Below are 15,999 nucleotides of genomic sequence, written 5' to 3'. Positions count from 1 at the left end.
TCTAGACAGACAAATTTCTACTCCACTCTGACCGTCCCTTACTGTCACTCCTACATGAGCTAATGCTGCTCAAAGTGACACGCTGACGTCTATATTAGTCTTGCCAGTTAGGGGTCCAGTCCTCCCGGTCAAATGCTGCCAGTGAACTCTTGCTGATGGGAATCACACTGGCATTCCGGAGTGAGTGCCGGTGATACAAAGCACAAGGGAAATGAGCTGGATTTGACATTCCTCACATGGAGAGAGCAGAGTTAAGGCCTAGTGTAGCTACCAGAGATGAGATAAAGCAAGACCCTGGATGGAAATCATCAAGGTGCAGGCATGGGGAAGAGACCCCACCCTGACCTGGCCAGTGCACTTACAGAGCACACTGCACAAGCACTCTGCCCTGCATCTGTACCCAAATACACCTTATGCTCTACAGCCTCTCAACTTTTGTTTACATTGCTCTTTCTGCTTTCCTCTATTTTTAAAAATTATATAGGACTTTGTATCACTTTAAAAAGTAATTTTATCCTGCTGTTTTGTTGAATAATCGTAACTCAGTGAGGCAAGTACTTATCACTGCCATGTCACTGATAAGAAACTGGCAGTTTGAGGCTCCGGAGGACTTGCCCTGGGTTCCCCAGCTCATCTTCGCAGTCAGGCCTTCTGCGTTCTCCAGTCTCCAGATTCAGAGACTTCCCATATGTGAGTGTCGGTGGAACCTGGATCTAGGCTGATAGTAGACCTCAGCACGAGATCACCTGAGTTTGAATCCTGGCACTTGTCACTTGCTACTGGCTTGTGGTATAAGCCTAAGCCTGTTGCTTAGACAGGCTGTGCCTCAGTTTCTCCATATTCAGAGTGGGAATAATCATAGTTTCTGTGTCAAAACAACGAGAGAAGTCAAAGAGCTTTTATGTGCAAAGTGCTCAGAACAGTGCCTGGCCCAAACTACCTGCTCAAACTACCTGGCACAAACCTGCATAGTAAATGTTGCTATGGAAACGACGCTGCTTCCTGTTTGAATTCTCTCTGCCAAGGCTCATCTGAAATGCCGTAAAGTGTTATTCTAACTTTTTGTAAACAGATGCGATTCCTGCCGCTTTCAGACCCCATAATCATTTGTACTTTGCTCAGAGCACACGGTGTGTTCTGCTGTGTGCTGGAGATACCCGTAAACTTGCTTTTCTCATCCTACTCCCTGCTTGCCTCTGAGTGCCGTGTTATCAGACAGAGCCTTCTGATGGGAGCACAGCCCCTGCAGGGCCCGGCATGGTGCTCGCCGCTGAAGAGGAAGGCAGTTGGCAACTGCTGGTTACCCTGAACTCAGCTGAACCCAGAATTCCAGTTCCCACTAAGTCTAGAGTGTTAGGGCTGGAAAGGCTCCTTACCGATCAGCCAGTTCTGCGCTGCTGGCACAGGGAAAGATACTTGTCCAAAGTCACACCTGCTAGTGCCAGAAATAGGCATGGAAACCAGCTCTCGTCCTACCAGCAGCACTGGGCTCCACCCAAAGCACTGGGCTGTGTCTCTCTTCATGGGATGGAGGAGAAAACAGCCCACGTACCAGAAGTAAAGAGAAAAGGATGGGACAAATGACAGCACACGGCTAAGCTTCAATATCAGTCCTGCTCACAGAATAGAGATGCATTAGGGATGCATACCCAGAAGCCCCACCAGGGGGAAGAACATGAATAAATTGTGTAACCAATAAGATAGTTTCTTGGAACTAACTTGGTAGTTCTCTGCTGCATGAATGGATCAGGACCCCAGCACAGGAGAAGCTTCTGGATCCTGAATGTATTAAAATGCAAATCTTTAACATGGTTCTTCTCCTTTCCATTTAACATGGAATCAAAACTGATGTCCTCAAACTTTGGACTCCAGAACACCTTCTTCTTGCTGAGATCTGTCCATAGAGGAGACTAGGACGAGTGGTCCAGGTATATAGAGGCTGTTTTTCATAGTTCTCGGCAGGATTATCTAACCTGGTAGGAATGAGAAAAGGTGAAGCTCTTATCAGTCTGTGCCCCAGAGCCTCTTCTATTGTCCAGTCTATCCTTGTTGAGGCCTCAGAGAATGTTTAAAATGTGAAATGAATCAGAGATAATTCTGTACTGGTCAGCTTAACTTGACCAGAGAGATGTTTCGATTTCTGGGACTGTCACATCTTGTCTTCAGAAGCAAGATAAGGTAGATGGGCTTTCAGATGATAAGCTCCCCCGCATCATCTCTGATGTAAATGCCTTGAGGGAGGGGCAGTCAGTGAGATGCTAGTTTCTGATGACTGGGGGGTCAGGCTTTAAAAGAGCACAAAAAGTAGGCGGGGCCTTAGAGTGGGGGATTGCTGAGGCTTACGTCCTCACCTCATGCTTGTTCAGGTGATGACAACCAAGGTTGCCCTTAACCACCAGTGAGGGCCTGGGGGGGAGGGGCACGTTGGTTGCCAAGTCATGGTTAGTGAGAGATAATTGTTCCGACAGCCTTCCTGGGGAGAAATGCCCAGATGGCAAACAGCTCTGACCTTGGGATTTGGGAAGAGGTCATCTTATCCTTTTGGTCTCTGTATCCAATGCATGAGTCATTTTTAAAACATTTTAAATGTCAAGGATAAAAGTGCTTGTAAGTTAAATTGTGAAGGTGCATTCGGGAGAAGTGAAAGAGACTTTTTGCAAAGGAAATTGATCTGTAAGTCATTTCCAACTGTTGACTGATTTGATCATACTCATTTGTGTCCCTTAGATTATGAGAACCAGTTGTTGTTGTTACTTCAATCAAAATACGTTGGTTTATTTATACTGGGGAAACAGTATGTGATTAGCCTTCAAAGGGCTCATGCGCCATCTTACCAACATCATAAACCATGTGTGAAGAAAACTGGCACTAACTTCTTGTAATCTTTACCTTAAAGAGCCACCTTCTCAATCCCTGATTAGTATCAACTACCATACTGCTGCAAAGATGAGCCATTAGGTATGTTGAATGCATATTTTTTGGGTGGCATTTCTAAATTTAAGTTTCCCCTGGGCACAAGGGCGCTGACTTGACAATATGGATCCCATTACTTGCTAACAGTGCCATTTTCTATTATATCAACACCTTCCATGTTGATGGAAGTAATAGTGGTAAAGAATGAAAACAGAATTGGCCTACAAATTTTGAAGATTAATGGATTAATAAGATTGATCGCTCTTTATTGCTGTTTGTTTTTCACTCTTAATCAGTGTCTTCACTTAAAAAAAAAAAAAAGAAAACCTTTATTCTCTTTCTCACTGAACGCTCCATCAGCTCATAACATTCTGAGCTGTCAGTAGTACCTCCTAGTAACATATAATAAGCCCCCGCTGACGCTGTTGAGCTATAAGTTCCTTGAAGTCAGAGACAATCTGACATGAATAAGAACCAGCTCTGCAGGTCTGTCTCTCTTTGTGCTAAGTCCTGGAGGTAGTACTCTGCAGTGCAGGGTCAGCAAATGCATGGCACACATACTCCCCTATTCTGCACCCAAGGCAGACATCACTAATTGATCATGGCATTCCTTCCAGTTTAGTCCAGTCAAGTCCTCAGAGTCCTCATCATCAGCATGCCTGGAAGCCACTACCAATTTCTCAGAATTGACAGGCTCGATAAAACCTATTTTCTGGCTTAGCCTTAATGGTTAAAAGCAAAGGGTTTGGAACTGGACCGACCTGAATTCAAGTCCCAGCACTCCCACTTACTTGCTATGTGACTTGAAGGGCAGTTGTCCACGTGCTCCAAATCCTAGTTTTGCCCACTGTGAAGTCCCGGTTCCTCCCGCACTTTGGAGGCCTAAAATAAGGCGTTTTGTCCTCTGAGAAACTTCTCCTCCCATAAAGCTCAGTGTAGCTGCCCCACTAGGTCTCGGAAAACCCCCGAATGGATTCTTCCATGGTCCTTCTCGCTGGGACAGCTATGGGCCCCCTTCTTCTAATAACCCCCACTGGTGAGTGAGCTCCTTGAGGACAGTTACATTTCACAGTTGTATTTTCAGAGCCTGTCAAAGTCCTGATACAGTAAATAGCTAAAATACGTGGTACCATTAATGCATAAAAATCACTTAAAATAGTGCTAAGAATATGACAAATGCTCCATAAACATTAGCTCTTTTCATCTTTCTTGTTATGTTCCATAACTGTAAGGCTCAGGGAAGACTGCTTACCATGGAACTAGTTTTACATATGAACGATTTAAATCTGGATCGTGTTGCTCATCAGCTGCCAACAGTACCAAAGGTATCTATACTTTCTGCATCTTGAGAGGGTTGCACTCCTTAAAACAGGGCGATAATCTTTGTCTCCAGTGCCATGAAACCTAGCATGGGGTATGGTTTGAGAATCTGCATTTCTATTGTGTTCCCTGATGATGCTCTGCTGCTGCTGGTCCTGAGCCATCCTTTGAGAATCATTGACTAAGGGCAGAAAGGAGATAAGAGAAGCACTCTGGACTAGAGAAGAAATTTGAAGTTCTCTTTAATCTGCTCCAAGAGAGACAGCGATCTCCATTTAAATCCTGCATGATGTGTTTGCAACCAATTCTCATTAAAGTCAAGGAAGTTTACATATAAGTATCAGCTGCAGGACCTTGCTGAAGGATGAAAAAGCAGGGTTTCTAAATTTTGCTGATGGAGCCTGCAATTTTCCCTCTTTCTCAGTTGACAACTAGTGAAATGACTTGATATTTTAATATCTCACAGTTAATATCATAAGTTTGCAAGATACTTCATGTTTTTTCAGAGTGTTTTCATCATATTACCACATTTGATTCTTATAAGAACTGCTTTAGTGAGGAGGCAGGCAGGAATTAGCACCTCTCTTTGAATGACAAGGCAGAGTAAACCAGGACCCAGAATCCTCAATTCTTTGCCAGGTCCCTTTGCATGATACCACATAGTCTCTGACACAAGTGTCAGTTCTGCCTTTGAGCTCCCTTCATGTACTAAACATTAATTTATTTCAGATTGCTACAGATGCTTTGAGTTAGAAGACATCATCAGGAGACCTACTAATCAGAAGGTTTTTAGGCATTTGGGGATACAGATTTCATTGACAGCCTCAGGAAAGCTTTGGACTCTTAACACAATGCAGATGTGTAAATACAATACAGTTTACAAAGCTTTAGGTTGTACACAGACCTATTAAATCCAAGGCCACCATGTTTTCATGACTGCAAGAGGCACCATTCCCAATGACTTAACTGTAGCCCTGTAAAGAATATACACAGACCATGGAAAAAGAGTGGAGGCCATATATCCAATTTTGATTGGCTGACTTTTATGATTTTTTTTAACAGATGAAAGACTGAGATTTAAGAACGTCAGTGATTTTTTTTTTTTTTTTTTTAGGTACCATAGCCAAATAAAGTCAGAAGTAGAGTGGAAGCAGAACTCCCAGAATCTAACGTGGTACTGTGGAAGGGAACTGGCCTTGGAGTCAGAGAAGTTTTCATTCTCAGCTTATACTATTTACTGGCTGTGAGACCTTACTTAACCCCTCCAAGATTCAATTTCCCCATTTTACTAACAGGAATCAGGAAAGTAAATAATGTTTGAAAACTATATTCTGAAAGGGATCTTCTAGTCTATGGATTAAATGAAAGACAATCTGTCAAGTGCTAACACTGGTGGTGGCACCCAGTAAGGACAAGTTCCCAGGCTCCTGAACTATTTTCATAGCTCAAGTTCATATGTAACAACTGGCTAAATTTTCCTTCCTCTCAGGACAGGTAGGTTATACGCCTAGTTGACCAGAGACCATAAACACTGAGTCCGCTGGATCATATAAATCGTAGATGGTATCACTGCTTATGACTATGCTCGCATGATCTGTTACTCTTCTAAGTGCTTATGCCATAGCCCCATGGAGAATCCCACAGACATTCAGCCCTTAACCATGGGCACAAAAATAGAAAAGAAAAATCTCACCAAAGAGAAAGAAAACCCAGACTTTCGTAGTGTCTGGTTCTCCCTACATTTTTTTAAAGCTTACTTCAGCCTCTATAAAATGAATTCTTCCCTCTACAAAGGAATCACATTATACTTCCTAATCTACACAGAGTAATGATTTTCACCCTAATTTTTCGGTGTGTATTTGCATCTAATTCACATTTAGATTTAAGCAGAATTTATAGGTCACTTCACTGTATATACTTCATTGTGGATTACACATTAAAAAATAAGATCTTTGTTTCAGCTTATTACTGAACCCTAGAATGCCAGGAGTAAAAAAACCAAAAAACAAAAACCAAAAAAACCCAAAAAACCATTGAGGCTTCACTTAATCCCTTCTATCATTGGCAAGAGGTGAATGCTCTAGGAAGGCGAAATGGTGCCCTCAAAGTCAAACAGTGAGGGTATAACAAGAGAACCTGTACTTGAACTTACATTTCCTGACTCCAAATTCAGTATTCTCACTATATATTTTCCTAGCCTGGCTCAGATTTTAAGAGGCCAGAAAGGCCCAGCAGTTGTAGCATTTCCTACTCTTCATTTTCTTCTGCTTTCATTGTACTTCTCCTAAAATAAATTTGGTGGACAGTGGGATAAACATACACATTCCCTTTCCATTTTAAATGAGTGGTTGGCCCTCGTTCTGCCTGCTGCTTGTATAAGGCCTCCATCACGATTACCCTCATCGACGCATTCCGTATGACATGGGCAGTGATCCTTATCTTCTGGCAGTAGCAGGGACTTTGTCACTGCCTGATTATAGAGGATGTCCTTCCCCATGGAAAATGCCCTAAATCAGCCTTTTGGAATGAGTAAGATCTTCCTCCATTCTAAATGACTGGCTTGATGGAATAAAATAACCAAAGAGTTTAAATGATTTAAGTACAAGGATGAATTTGGGGGTTCCTGATCTAGTTCAAGATCCAACTCTTGTCTAATGTCCCATCGGGCCCATGGTCTCATCCCTGAAGAATCTAAGAGAAATAAACCCTTTAATGAGACACTCCCTTTTATTAAATAAGTTAACAGTCAGGAGGGAAAACATTTGAACCAAACTCTATTTCTGACCATAGTCCTATCAAATTGTTAAGACCTGCCTCTGGAGTGAGTGAGGTCATGACCGTGTTATCTAAATCTGCACAGAGAGACAGCTGTGTCAACTTTATGAGGTCATTATTCTGAAATGTTTCCATTACTAGCATTGTCAGGAAATGGTATCTTTGAGAAAGGAGTAAACAAATTTATCTTGTGAGCAGCTAAATAATTTTAAATTTTTTGTAGAGAAAGACTTCCTAGTAGGCTCTGTACATGCCCTGCTTTTGTAAAAAGATCTTAGTATAAAGAATGTCACCTTGGCCGATATGGTAGTGTTGTAGATGATAAATATTTTCAGAGCAGAGCACTGTATTTTATACTTTTTAAAACTGCCCCCGTGGATATCCTGGAATGGGATCTGGCACATAGTAGGCATATGATAACTGGTTGCTGATTAATAATCGTAAGCATTGGTGTATATGGCAACTTAAGGACTCCTGAGGAACTAGGGTGTTTTGTTTTTATTTGCTTTGGTGTCCAGTTGGCTTTTTTCCTTGGTGGGCATGGAGTCTCCTCTGGGTCCTAACCTCCTTGTCTGCTGTCACTCCTTCCTTTGTCAGCAGCCACTGCTCACTTCACACTCACTTGCTGCTTTTCCCATCCGATATCTGTTGTTAATAAGTCCAATGACCAAGACTGTGAAATCACACAACTTACACTTACACAGTTTTACAGTCAACATGCATTTGCCTTCAGGATGCAAGAGAGATGCAATTCTTTCATCTGGCTTAGAAAACTTTTTATTCCACATTTATATTTAGAAGTCTTCCAACATTGTAAGGTTGTTTAAAGTCTGAAATCTGGTTAAACGGGGATGTCCATAGGACAGAGTGTACACTATCTCCATAGATCATAATATTCTTTCTCTCTTTTTTGAGGATTTTATTTATTTGACAGACAGAGACAGCGAGAGAGGGAACACAAGCAGGGAGACTAGGAAAGGGAAAAGCAGGCTTCCCACTGAGCAGGGATGCTGATGCGGGCCTCGATCCCAGGACTCTGGGATCATGACCTGAGCCGAAGGCAGATGCTTAACAATGGAGCCACCCAGGCACCCCCATAGGTCGTAATATTCTTAACTAGAAAGTTTAAACCCTAGATTCTATCTATTGCACTCTCCATCCCAGTCCCACAGAGATTTCTAAGCCCATCCACTTAAACTCTTGCTAAAGTGACAAAATTTTAAGCCAATTTACTAACCAAACAGGTTCTCTCTTGGGGGGAAAATCCAATAGACATGAAATCACATAATCCTGTTATTTTCCAGTTGTTACTACAACTACCCCACACATATCCAGACTCTCAATAGTCATAATAAGATGTGGGCATTCTCAGTGGAAGAAAACAGTTTGAAGAAAGTAAGAGAGGCCAAAACCATAGTACGCATATGACCTTTTCTGGGGGGAGGCAGGTTCTATCACCCTAGATGGAAGTGTGGAGTGTATCAAAAGGACTTAAGGCAAAAAAGAGATAGAAAGGAGGGTAAACTCAAATAATAGATATAAAGAGAAGGATACACAGTTTTATTGGTTGTGGAGACCCACCACAGGAGCGGGATGAAGGAATGACCTATTCTGAAGTATTCTTTAGTTGGCTAATTTTGTAAGATCTTACAGATTGAAAGGAGGTGGCTCAGTGAAAATCAAAGGCAAGGAGAACAATTAGGGGATCGTGCATACCACCCACTCTTCTTAATTCTAGTCACAGGGACCACATACCGTCTATTCACATTTCCACTCCAGCAACCTTAGAAAAGACTAGATGACCAGACACAAAGCCAAAATTGGTATTATACTTCTATATAAAAAGTGGCTAATAACACACCACTCTTCCCCAGAGAGAGTAAGCAACCCATATTCCCGAGAACCAAATTGCTGATGTATCCACTTCCTAAGAACAAAATGGCAGCCACCTTATAGAGGCCTGTCTATATGTTTAATAGAACAGACACATACAGTGGACTCAGACACACACTGGACTCTTCATTTAGACATTTAGCTCTTAAAAAGCAGGAATGGAGTGTGATCTCACTAGCTCTCTAATTTTCTCAGTATTTGATTGCTTGGCTCAGAGGAATCATTCTCTCTGAACTAAATATCTACAGCCTCTCTCACCCTGCCAGGAATTGTCTTTATACCCAAGGGCAGGAAATTTCATATCTCTATGCTTTTACTCAGAAGTGTCCTTCCATCTGAAATGCTTTACTCTCCGAAGCTTCCCTAATGATCATACTAGAAGACAAGAAGAATACGAAGACAGTAGAAGTATCTAGTAAATACTAGAAGACAGGAGCAGCAGTGGCCATTTTAAACATCTGAGTACTTAGAAAAAACAGAGCCCTCTGCTGAGCTCCTAATGTATTACTTCATTGCAGATTCCGAACATCCTGATTTGTGGCATCTCAAAGGTAGAGATGAAAATGGTGGTAGCAGAAAAAAAACTAACTTGTCTAGGTTCATATAGTCCAAACATTCACAGGTAGGAAACTTAATAATTGCATGACCCTCAACTCAACTTTTAAAAAACATTTCTAAATGATATTTACATTTTTAGAATAGCACTTCTCTACAAATGGGTTACAACCTGGAACCTGGGGGAAGGAGGGACAAGGGGTTATCTGGAGAACCTGAAGTCCTAGGCTTCACCATGTGGTACCGAGTGTTGTCTCAAAAGGTCACCAGATCCAGGGATCCTCCTTCAGAGGAATTGAGAAATGTCCAATGCCAAATTCTGTCAGGAAGCAAATCCAGGAGTACTTGTGGGGTTTTCTGTTTGTTAGTTTAATTTTTTGTTTTTTGGGGTTTTTTTTTGGGGGGGGTTGGAATCTCTGAAAGATGTAATATTGACATCAGACACGCTTTTTTTTTTTAACCTTCTAAAAGAGGTTCTAAGACTCTTTTGTTTGTCCTGTAATAAGGTTTCCACGGAGGCCGCCAAGGCCACAAACTACATCCTTAGTAGAAAGGCAGAACTCCTTATTAAGTTTCATAGTCTTCTTGGCTACCAAAGGGCCGATGTCTTTGTTGATTGCTATCAAATATCTGTCATCAATGTCTAAGTTGTCTTATTTGGACAGTTTATACCCCTAATGCTACAGGCCTAAGACTTCAGTAGAATCTGTACTTTTTACTTCTGGTGTGCTCCTTAGTTCCAGGTACTTGACACCATCCTCTGAAAATTCTTTAATGACCTATTTTGCAACCATTAGAATATCCTCAGGGCTAGTAGTAAGCAGATGGATAATTTGAAATATCCGGAAGCATTCTTCAAATGTTCTTTTCTTTCCATTGTCATCGGCACTCATCTGATCATGGATTTTAATTCTTGGCTGTTAATTTCTTCATGGTGTTAGAACCAGTGCGTCCATTCAAGTGGGCATGAAGTTCCACTTTAGGTAATTCTGAGTAAAAGATTTCTTGCCCTGGCTTTTGTTCTTCCTTCATCATGATTTAGTAGAATAAGTTCTCCCAAACCTTTTATTCTTTGCATAAGCAATATGGCATATTTCAGTCAGTAAGTGTTGTGGTTTTGAATTTCCTTCAGATTGCTTTACTTCCTAATTTGGATACATTTTAGCTGTATATGTAGCTCTGGGCTCAGCTTCGCCACCATGATGGACCACCGCTCCTGAGTTTCTCCCGGCCTTGTGCCTGTAGAGCTGTGAGCACAGTGTAGGGGCAGTATGGAGCACCACAAACAACAGCTTCCTCAGCAAGAGTTTCCCAGCTGCGATGCCAATTCTGGTAGATGAGTGGAGTGGCCCTCCACTCATCCACCAGGGCTGTTACGTCTACTCAAGCGCTGTGTGGCCCTGCCCGCGTGTCCTCCCCAACTTTTCAAAAGTCTTTTGCCCTTAAGTTCCAGTTAGTGCTTAAGAATGTACTCTTTCCTTTGAATGCTGCTGTGTATTACCTGGATCCATATAATGGTAATTTCTATTTAAAATTCAGTCATTCCATAAATTGTTATTAAATGATATGCTATATGCCAGGCACTGTGTAGGCCCTGGGAAGATAAACTGCTATCCTGGGGGAACTCAAAGACTAATAAGCAGGAAACATAAATGATCGGGACATGGGGTAGAACAATTATGAACAGGACTTCCAACAGGAGCAGAAAGGAGGGAATAGCTAACCCAGTTTTAAGTGATTGGCAAGTCTTTCAGGGGGAAGTGTCAGTGAATCTGGGACCTACCTAAACAGTAAATAGGATTGTGGCAGGTGAAGAATGGAAATACCTCAGACCCAGGTAAGCTGCATTTGCAAACTCTCTAGTCTCAACATGTCTTTCACACATAGATGTGGGTCTTGAAATAATGGGATGGGTACATTTGGCATGGTTGATTCCAGAGTCAAACAGACTTGACTTCAAATCCTGATTCAACAAGTTCCTGGTTTTGTGATCTTGGGAAAGGAATTAGCATCTCGAACCATCAGTTTCTCTATCTGGAGATGGACAGTAGTAGTCATGCCATCACTTAAGGTTGTTGCAAGTATGAAAACGACCTAATGATGAAGGGACATACCATAGCTTCCAGACAAAGCAAATCTCCAGTGATAGTGGTAGTGATGAATGCTGATAGTTGTTAGTGGGTTCACCTACAAACCACTCTCTGTGAATAGGAATCCAACTTACTTTTCTTTGTGTTTCTCATTGTGCCTTGAATTTCACAGATCCTGCTGACAGATTTGTGTGCATTTTCCATTAAATCATTAAATATTTATTGAACACTTACTATGTGCCTGGCTCTGTCCATCATATTATGGACACAGGAGTAAACAAAGCACATTCGTAGAAATTTCCTCCTAAAATTCTGATCAGTAGTTTCATAACATTGATGGTTACTTAAACTTTGAAATCAGGTTTGGAAAACAGCATCCAAAGCATTAGAATCACCTGACTTGTTAGTGATAATAACTGTAATTCCACTTGATGTTTCTGGAGAACCTGATTCCTTATCTTAAGAACTCTTCAACCAATTTAGTGTTTTTCCACCTGCTACGGGGTCCTGCCTGAATCTAAAATGATGATTTCCACTTTACTCCACAACCCACATCATAAAGTCTCCCTCCCATCCCAAGTCCTTATCAGCAACAGACTAATTTGTTAATTTGCTTGTCTTTCTCTTTCTTTTACTGCATTTTGCTGGTATCTGAGAGGCTGTCACCCTGCATAGAGAGAGGAGTGGATTATCAATCAAACAGCTTAAGTTTTAACCTCAGTTTTGCAACTAAGCAATTTTGGCATATTTTTCATTTTTTCTTTCAGTGAATATTAATGGAGTGCCTGATAGAGGCCCAGCATATCCTCGTTGAGGGTTCAGGTGTTGGAATCAGAATGCCTGAGGTAGGAACTAGCTCTGCAACTTTTCAGCCGTATAATCATGACTGAGTGACTTGACCATTCAGTTTTCTCATCTGCAAAATGGGGATAATAATCATATCTACCTCACAGGATAGTTGTAAGTATCAAATACACAAAGAATACCTATAAAAATCTTATAAAAGTATGCCTGAAACTAGTAAGTTTTCAATGTTAGATGCTATTACTTTATTGTTGATGTTTGTTGTTACTCTCAAATGCCAGGCACTGTGTATGGTACTGAGGAAGTAATGTGGGGGGAGGAAGGACATGGTGTTTGTCCTTAGAGATCTTGCTTCTATTAAGTGTGAGGCAAACGTGATAACCACTACACTACGGAAACAAGATCTTGCTTCTATTAAGTGAAGCAAAAAACTAAACAACTAAAAAACTAAACACTCACCTAAATACTTAGTTACAAATTATGACAAACACCATGAAGGAAATGAACAGGGTATGTATGTGGTCTAAGGAGTACCATTTATTTATTTATTTTAAAAGATTTATTTATTTATTTGAGAGAGAAAGCATGAGAGAGAGAGAGCACATGAGGCAGCGGGGGCAGCAGAGGGGTAGAGGGAGAGGGAGATGCAGGCTCCCTTCTGAGCAGGGAGCCGGATGTGGGGCTCGGTCCCAGGACTCCAGGATCATGACCTGAGCCAAAGGCAGACACTTAACTGACTGAGCCACCTGGGCGCCCCTAAGGAGTACCATTTAATATGAGACTTAAAGAACAAATAGGAGGTCAAGTGGTGAAGAAGGGCTATATGCTATGTGTGAAGGACTGTCCAGAAAGAGAGAAAAGCATGTGTAAAGGACCAAGGACAGGGACTGAAGGGCTTCTGTGGTTCCCTGTGAACAGTAAGACAAGAGGAAGCTGAGGCAGTGGGCAGGGTCTAAGCCACGCAGCAGAGTTGAAAAGTTTTCCTAAGGGCAAAGGAAGGCTACTGATGGCATGTGGTTTCCTTTCTGGCACACAGACTTCCCACAACTAAAGTGAGAGGATTATATAAAAAATGCTCTAGAGCCCCTTTAACACCGAAGAATATAAGATTCTGTGATGACTAACAACAACAAAAAGGTGATTTCTGGGAAAAGGTAGAGAAAAATCAAAGAACTGGAGGTAGGAAAGGAAAGAAAGAGGGAGATAAGGAGGTAAGAAATAAAAGAAGCAGCTGACTAAAACTTCAGTGAAGACATAAAGTCTAGAAATGAAATGTTAAATGCTCAGCGCAGCGTTAAAGACTCGGTGCCTATGGCATCCGTGTGTGTAGGTGTGTCTGACTTATGCACGTGTTTGTACGTTCACTGACTTGGCAGGAACCCAAACTGGGGGAGCCTTTCCATGGAAGACAAATAAGTCTAGGAGGCTGGAAGTGGGGGGGCGGGGGGGAATGCCATGTCAGTCATCTTAGTTAAGTGCATGATTACTGGATATAAAGATGCATCTGGAGCAGCTCCTACTGGAAAGCTGGTGCTCAGGAATTGAAATGCTTCGCTGAGGTATGGTTCAGCGGCTCCTTTCAGGACCTGCTCTGTGGAGATCAAACAGAATTACATTAGGAAAGGAGTGGCTGAGAAAGTACTCTCTGGAACAGAAAATTCTGGGGGGAGAGGAAAGAAAAAGGATTTTAGTCCAAAAAGAAGGGCTGACTCCAAGAATGCTAATTTGTGCAAGCCTTCCAGAGCCCAGAGGGACTTGGGCACTTCTTGCCTTAATATTCAGATGTGGTGGTGAGAAGAAGTAAGCTAGGTAGTGAAAAGAAAAAAAGAAATGTGTTCTTTGGGCTCCGATGTCTACTTTCCAGCTGAGTAAGGGTATCATTTAAGGATTTATGAAGGGGAAGGACACGGGTCTAATTCTGCAAACACTTTGTAATGGTAATACTGCCTCCATGCTCAGAACTTGCTACTTTTACGTATGGGTACGTATGGTTGCGTATCATATAAACCTGGCAGCAGATGCTCGGAAGAATACTGGTTGAGTTACCTCAGTGCAATGAGAAGTAAGAGAAGCCCCTTAAGGTTTATGAAATTTCTTTTCTTGTAAGGAAATAGCCACTAGCAATATGTTTTATTCCCTTAACTACTGCCTGATTCGCCAGTGGTTCAGTTAGCATATGCCTGATTTGAGTTAATAACAGCCGTTTAATAGACATTTACAATGTTTTAGGTACTTATAGCACATGATCGCACTGAATCTTCACAGTGCATTACAAGCTAGAGTCTAACATTCCCATTTTATACACAAGGAAAGAGAGTCTCAGAGAGGCTAAGGAACATGTATGAGGACACAAGTTGCTGGAACTGATAAGCAGGGCCATGTTCCATTTGGGCCCCAATTTTCTTATCCATAAAATGGAGTTGGTTCATACACCTTCATATTCTCATGTTCCCAAGGCTCCCCCATGAAGACTGCAGACTCAGCAAAGTCACTGGTGTTTCTATTTTGTGTACTTTCATAGCATGGGGGCACACTCTCGGCATTCATTCTCAGCACTCCAGTGCACTCCAGGATTTTAGGCTACGGGAATTTGTAGGAATCATTCATCCCTAACCCAGGTGCAAGTGGCAGGTGATGGCAATAATTCCTTACTTTCCTGCATCGGGTAGTCAAGGACGACCGCAGGCTCCCATTTCAGCTTATCCCAACATCACTGGCAGGCCGACCAGGAGAGCGTTCTCCCCAGTTTGCAGATGAGAAACTAAGTCTCAGACAGGGTGAGTGACTCCACCAAGGTCCAACAATGAGTTAAAAGCAGAGTCATGACTGCATGCTCGCCTCTCTTAAGATCCAGTCTGGCATCTTTTCTGGAAAAGCACACTATTTCCCGCAGTTGCAGGCTCCGGGGCCCAGCAGGAAGCAAAAATGAACAAATAGGCAGATGAGAAAACACTCTTCCCCCTGCCAATGCTCACTCAGCTTCAGCCAAACTTTGTCAAGTGAAAAGCAGGTCCAGATCTTTCCATTTTTCTTTTTTAAAGAAGCTAAGGATCTGGATTTTTTATGGGCAAGCCCATGATTTTCTTAAAAGCTACATATAACTTTTATTTTAAATCTCTGTGAGAACCATCAACATCTGTAAGTTGGATTCACCACTGGGTGATCAGTTTTCCACCTCTGTCTTATACTGAAGAAACGACAGAGAACTTGATCATGGTTGCAGAGATGTCTAGCTGAAAGCCCTTTTAGCCACAGGAATGCCCACTGCTTGGGAGATCCAAACCTCAATCAATTAAATCCCACAGAACAGTGGAGATTTTGAGTCCCAAACAAAGGAGGGTCAACAGAGATACTCCAAATCCTCAATATAACCCCCTCATCTAACCAGGAAAGAAAGTATCTCATGAAGACAGCTTGTTTAGAACTTTAAATGAAAGAGTATAGAACAGAGATAAAAAACCAGGGCTCTGAGGATGTAAGATAAACATGTTAAATATTATATATAATTACACTAATAAAAACAAATTTAGTTATAGACAGCAGCTTTTATTTTAGTTTTTCCATGTGCCAGTCACTATTCTATGGACTTTTTATGCAGTACTTTTAAAAATCCTTACAACAACACTTTGAGGTAAATACCACTGTTATT

At 41.8% G+C, this 15,999-nt stretch overlaps 1 protein-coding gene and 1 pseudogene across 3 annotated transcripts in view; both read right to left on the bottom strand.

Annotated features, from left to right (window-relative positions):
* GRIA1 (glutamate ionotropic receptor AMPA type subunit 1) overlaps positions 1-15,999 on the bottom strand; it is a 306,080-nt gene that overhangs the window by 174,831 nt on the left and 115,250 nt on the right. The gene's annotated exons all lie outside the window — the stretch shown is intronic.
* Positions 9,659-10,491, bottom strand: LOC131831807 (adenosine deaminase-like protein; annotated as a pseudogene).

Source organism: Mustela lutreola, chromosome 5 (genome assembly GCF_030435805.1).
Source record: "Mustela lutreola isolate mMusLut2 chromosome 5, mMusLut2.pri, whole genome shotgun sequence".
NCBI classification, from domain to species: domain Eukaryota; kingdom Metazoa; phylum Chordata; class Mammalia; order Carnivora; family Mustelidae; genus Mustela; species Mustela lutreola.
The sequence above is the reverse complement of the archived record's forward strand: the minus strand, read 5'-3'. Positions and strand labels throughout refer to the sequence as shown.